Raw genomic sequence first — 6,690 nt, 5'->3', positions numbered from 1 at the left:
ATGATCAATGGATAAAGGTTAGAAATGCCTTACCAGTGATCAATGGATAAAGGTTAGAAATGCTTTACCAGTGATCAATGGATAAAGATTAGAAATACTTTGCCTTCAAAGCATGAATGCTAGGTTTCTCATTAAAAATGATTTGTTTTTGTTTTACATGCACATAAGTGTTTTCCTGCATATATGTAAGTGAACAATATGTAAGTGTGTGTACTTGGTGCCTGTAGAGACTAGAAGAGGGCATCAGAGTCCCTGGAACCAGAGTTACAGATGGTTATGAGCTGCCACGTAGGTGCTGGGAACCCAACTTGAGTCCTCTTTGAGGGCATCAAATGCTTTTAACTGCTGAGCCATCTCCAGCCCCAATGTCGGCTTTCTTACCAGGGCCCTACAGACCCCTCCTAATTCAGTCTGCCGCTGTATCATCCACCTTTTTTGTAGCTTGTTACTGTCAGCCTAACGTCGACATCCACACCGTCTGTTCTTCTGTGTCTGCCTTTGCACATGCTGTTGTGCCTGTCAGGATATGCTTTCCCTAGGCACACAATCTTCCTTATCCAAACTCTGAGTCACGCCATGTCTGTGGGATTTCATTGATATATTCTTTTATTAATGCATTTATGGACATATGCTCTAATCCATGTTCTGCAGAGAGCGTTGAGGATGTGTCAGCAAATCACGTGGAACCGGTCCTTTCCTTATGACAATGGCTCATGAACCTGTTGGAGGCGAGGCTTACGTCTGCTACTACTTATATCTCTAGAACACACAGTGCACCTTGAAAAGGAGATGAAAGGGGCATCCTGAGTTAGACAGGACTGATGCCCATCTTCCTTTGTGAACCTTGGGGAATTGCTGAGCCTCTCTGGATATCAGTGCCCTTCTCTCTAATTTAGAGACAGTTCCTATCTTGTTAGATAGTTTTGAGTATTCGATAAGGTGATGACTATCAAGTCAGTATCACTGTATCCACCATTTAATAAACAACACAAGATTTTATTCTGATAGATGTTTGATATGTACTTAAGGAGATGCATGATTAAAGGCTCTGTGACTGTGATGCGCCCACTTCTTCTGAGCTGAAAAAGACACGACATTCACAGTAACCTTCCTTCAAGAATGAAAGCCCTGGAGCTTGGAGAGAGGAGTCATAGCTCAGTCTGTAAACAGCAGAACCAGGGTCCGGGCGTGGTGGCACACACTTGTAATCCCAGCACTGGGGAAGCAGAGACGACAGATTCCTGGGACTCACTCACTGGTGAGCCAACCTATTTTTTTTCTAGTTTGTTTTCCTGTTACTGTGATAAAACACTCTGATCAAAACCAGTGTAGGGAGGAAAGGGTTTATTTCAGCTGACAGTGCAGTCCTTCATTGAGGGAAGCCAGGGCAGAAACCTGATGTAGAAGCTGGAGCAGAACACAGAGCAACACTGCTTACTAGTTTGCTCCTTTAGCCTGTGGTCCACCTGCTTCCTCACACAACCCAGGACCTACTGTACAGGGGGGACACCACCCATAGTAGGCTGGGCCCTCCCACATCACTCAACAACCAAAAAAGAGCCTCATAGACATACCCACTGGTCAATATGATAGAGGAAATTCCCCTCTTGAGGATCCCTCTTCCCAGGGGTGTCAAGGGACCAAAGAAGCTTACGGCACAATATTCTACTAGGTGAGCCCCAGGTCTCAATAAGAAAGATTGCCTTAAAAAACCAAAGTGGATCTGAGGACCAACACCCAAGGTTAACCTCTGGCAAACACAAGTGCGTGTGCGTGCACACACACACACACATGCACACGTACAACACACACGCACATATGCATATAGACATGTGCATACACCTGAGCACCAGCACACTTATGAACATGCATACACATATCAAAAAGAGTGAAAACCTGAACTTTAGCACAAAGATAAAAAAATGTAATGTTATAATCACACTGTAACATAAAGACATGACCTCTTACCCCCACAACGCATCTGGTATAAAGAATGACAACAGCAGTGTGGGAGACCCTGATGGGAGTCCAAGAGCCTGATGGGAAATTCTGCTGTGCTTCTTGATGAGGTGTTGCCATGTTAGTTTTTGTTCATGGATTTGGGACTCATGGCTTCTTCTGAGAACAAGTGACAGCTGTTTTGTATGTCCTCTCTCAAGCAAAGTAATTGTTAATGGGATGAATAGCTGCCTTTTCATATTATCAACTATTTACCCCATAATAAAAATTTCCCATCATTCAGAAATTGCAGCCACATACAGCAATATTCTTACTAAATGATGCATGCCTCCCAACATCTGGAGACTTGATTTAAAATCTGAGCTGAAGTCCCAAGTAAAAGTGGACGCCATTGTCTCTGTTTAGCCTGTATCAGAGATTCATCACAGGGTTGACAATGTCTCCAGGAAAAATTTCAGGGACTCTCAGGTAAGGCTGCAGGGATGGTTTATGAAGTGAGGTGAGGACAGGGTAAAGAGAATGCTGTCTGCACACCGAGAGACAAATGAACAGACAATCTTAGCCACTGTTCATCACAGCTGAGAAAGCAAAACAACCTCATTTCCTACCAACAGGGGAACTGGTAAATAAACTGCAATTTATTCACGGTGGATTACGCTTCGGCAAATCTACACAAGTTCTACATTTATAACGAGGATAAATTGAACCACCTTACCATTTATCTACATGTTTAAAGAACACAAAATCATAATACAGTTCCGCAAGAATCTACAAAATCTAAAAAAATATGCGTAGTTGTGATTTTCCTGGGAGGAAGGAAGAAGGCATGGAAAGTAAGATGTAAGTCAAATTTGTATTTTATTTTCTTTTAAAAACACAGATAAAATGAATTAAACATATAAAAACATTAACAATCATTAAATCTTGGTGACATGTATATTGCTGCAATTTCTGAATAATGGGATATTTTTATTTTCATGACTTTTAAAAAGGGCAGATACTTTCAAGAAAATTTTTGGAATGCCAGAATCTTAACACCCAGTATCATTTCAGAATGCATCAAGGGTAGAGAGTTCTTCCCCAAATTTAATCGTAATGGCAGTTATAACATAATAGAATGCTCTTTAAGTTGTTGAATTTTTCTTTAGCTATTAGAAATAGGCTTACAAGCTTGAGAGAGTCTTGTTGGTAAGGAACACTTGCTTCTCTTGCAGAGGACCTGAGTTTGGTTCCTAGCATCTGTGTCAGTTGGTTCACAACTGCCTGGGAACTCCAGGTTCGGGGGGTCTGATGCCCTCTTCTGGCTATTGCCACCACCCACATGCATGTGCACATACATAAATAAAAATAAGTCCATAAAAGAAAGAGATTGGGGGCTGGAGAGATGGCTCAGCGGTTAAGAGCACTGGCTGCTCTTGTAGAGGACCTGGGTTCAGTTCCCAATACCCACATGGTGACTCACAATTCTCTGTAACTCCAGTATCAGGGGATCTGATGCCCTTTTTTTGGAATTCATGGGTACTGCACACACATGGTGCACATGCATACATGCAGGCAAAACACACACATAAAAAATAAAACTAAAATAAAATTCAAAGAAAAGATACAAAATAGGCTTCTAAGGAAATTAGGAGCAAACACAAAGAAAACCATCTTTCTCTTGCTTTTCAGTAGAAGTCCTTACCTGGGTCAGAAGTCAGAAGACCTGCTGGGGGATTCCTCTTTCAGCCCCGCTCTAATGCCCTGTTTGATAAACACAATTCTGCACCTTGCTTCATCAGAATGGCTTGGGCCCCAGTGTACTACAGCTGTAATAATAAAGGATCACAGACTGGGTAGCTTAATGCAGAAAAATTTATTTTCCCACAGTGCTAGAGGCTAGAAATCTGAAACTGAGGTGTCAGGAGGGTTGCTTTTCCTTCAGTCAGCCATCCTCCCTGTGCTCCATACCACCCTCCAACATGTGCGTCAGTATCCCAGTCTCCTCCTACAAGAGCTCAAGTCAAGGCAGATTGGAGCCCATCCTGACAACCTCATCTTATTTCTTTAAAAACTATATCTACAAATACAATGACTTCCTGGGTTACGAAGGTTGGTTATCTGGTGTGTGCGTCTTGAAGGGACACAGCATAGCCCAAGCACATGAAGTTTTGGGTGTTTTCCCTGTGTTTCTGTTTTACCACCCCACTTCAAACCATTTTCTCACGGCTTTCTGTTTTTTTTTCCAATCTGGTTTGTTATTGCTCTGTTGATGTTACTGAAACACTGCTCTGATTATGGTCCGATTGGGTCTGGAGTTGCCTCATTTTTAATCGTTCCCTCTTTCAGAAGTGTGACTTTGAGAACAAGGTGTATGACTTTCTCTACCCAGTTTTTCTCATCTGTAAAATGGAAGACTATTTCCTGTGCAATGATAGCTGTATGATGATTGCTTATAGGACGTGTTTTGGTGGATATCTAATTTCAATTTTTAGAATTAAACAGAGGGCATTTCTTTTATAAAAAATAATGCTTAAGTGATTCTGACCATCTTTCTAAATTAGTTTTGTGGTAGAAACCTGCCTCTGGAGACTCCAGATCAAAGAAAGTGAAAGTCAGTGTGGTCTGTGCTTGGGTGCATATGTACAATACTGCCTGCCATGACCTTGTAGCACAGAGCATCAAATCAGGGTATGTGTACTACTATATATGGGAGACAAAGGGGCTGACCTGTGAAGGGTATGAAAGGCTGGGTCTTTATTTCTTTAAGGCTCTATCTTTTGGGTATGAACACGCGGAGTTAGGTGTTGGCAGGAGCCGGCTACATCCTGGAAGCACGTAAAACCTCATGGTCTCATCTCTCTGCACACAGCACCTGCAACAATAGTATTACCTTTCATAAACATATCAGTCTCCTACTATGGTTTGGGGCTCTTAGATTTTCTTCATATTTCATATATATAATCTCCACCATGTAGTTCCTCAGAGTACATATCTTCACTAAATATCTATGATGCTTTCCCTAAGAGTATGGTGGTACATGCACTTTAATCTCAGCACTCAGGAGAAAGACACAGGAGGATCTCTGTGAATTTGAGGCCAGTCTGGCCTACATAGTGAGTTCCAAGTCAGCCAGTATTACATGATGAGACCCCGTCTCAAAACAAAACAAAAAAACAAAAAAACAAAAACACCCCCTAAAAACAAAACAAAAAAGAGAAATTCTTAGGGGCTGGAGAGATGGTTCCATTGGTAATGGGCTTGCAGAACAAATATGAAGATCTGAACTCAGATCCGCATCAGCATCATCTACATTTAAAGGAGGGTGGGGACTGGAGAGATGGCTCAGCAGTTAAGAGCACTGGCTGTTCTTGCCGAGGACCTGGGGTTTGTTCCCAGCACCCACATGGTGGTTAAGAACTGCCTGTAGTCTCCAACTCGAGTTCCAGGGGCTTCAGCTCTGTCTTGTGGCCTCTGTGGGCATTCCATGCATGTGGCATGCCTACATACATGCAGAGAAGATGCTCATATACATGAAATAAAAACAAATCGAAAAAATTTTTTAATTTTTTTTTTAGAAGCATTTCATTACAGCTTTAACATACTCAATAACAGTTTCCAGAGCAAAGATACATCTCTTTTAAAAGTGGCTATAAAATTTTTAGGTTTGCTGTTGAATTAACACAGTTATACAATATTGAATTCAGTATAATCCCTATAAGACATTGTTTCTTACAGAAAGACTAATTGCTTTTGCTAATAACACTGAGATGTTGGCACGTGCATCTCTCAGTTGTATGTATCTGATTATTACTTGTCTTAATAGGTTGCACTCAGATCCTTGGCACCTGTGTATGTCTATAAATGTTGGGGACCCCTGTTGTGTAAAGTAGCAGTCTCTCCATGTCCGGATAGCCTATGGGCTCGGCGTTCAATGCAGAGACTCCTTTTATCAGCAGGGTGCCTTCCCAGCATCTTCCTGACTCATCTGTGAAGTGACCGCCACAGATGCCCTATCATAAACATGGCCTCTGGCTCTGAAACTGCCAGGCTTTCCTGTGTGATTTTCAGGCAGTCTGGCAGCCTGGCAAGAGCCCACCTCCACGTGTAAATGGAGCATCCCACAAAGTACCTATCAGCTAAGGTTTTTACTACCACCCCCATAATATAAAATATCCTGGTTTCCCCTCAATAAGGGAGCTGGATCACTAAGGCTTGGAGCCGAGCTAAGTCACTGAATAAAGGGGCTGTACCACTGATTGAGCTGAGTTCTGTGTCTTACTGCCTACGATCCTGCCTCTCCGGAGAGAGCTGTCTCTTCGTAAACCGACTCACGGAAATCCAGCTTTCGCCGTTTCTCGCACCTCCCCTCGTGATCTGGTGGCCAACGGGTCCGAATTTAGAGAGAGAGTGCACGGTGGAAATTGAAACGGAACCCGACTGGGCCAGCCCCGGTAGCAGAGACCCACGGCAACACGGTGCGGGACCCGCGTGCACCCCAGCGGCCCCGGGAGACCGGCGTCACGCCCAGCAGCTGGCGCCCCGAGATCCCCACACACGCCCATATATAAAGTCATTGAGTAGATTTCAGTGGTAATGTTTATCACCTCTACTAATTAACATAATGTAAATATTTATGCTTCCTCAACTATAAGTCATTTTTTTATTTGTTGATTTTTTTTGTGTATATCATACAGAACATCCCAAACAATCTTATTCATCTATATACCCACTTCCCAAATGGCACCCTCC

This window comes from Nannospalax galili, unplaced genomic scaffold (genome assembly GCF_000622305.1).
Source record: "Nannospalax galili isolate Female #2095 unplaced genomic scaffold, S.galili_v1.0 scaffold596, whole genome shotgun sequence".
NCBI classification, from domain to species: domain Eukaryota; kingdom Metazoa; phylum Chordata; class Mammalia; order Rodentia; family Spalacidae; genus Nannospalax; species Nannospalax galili.
The sequence above is the reverse complement of the archived record's forward strand: the minus strand, read 5'-3'. Positions refer to the sequence as shown.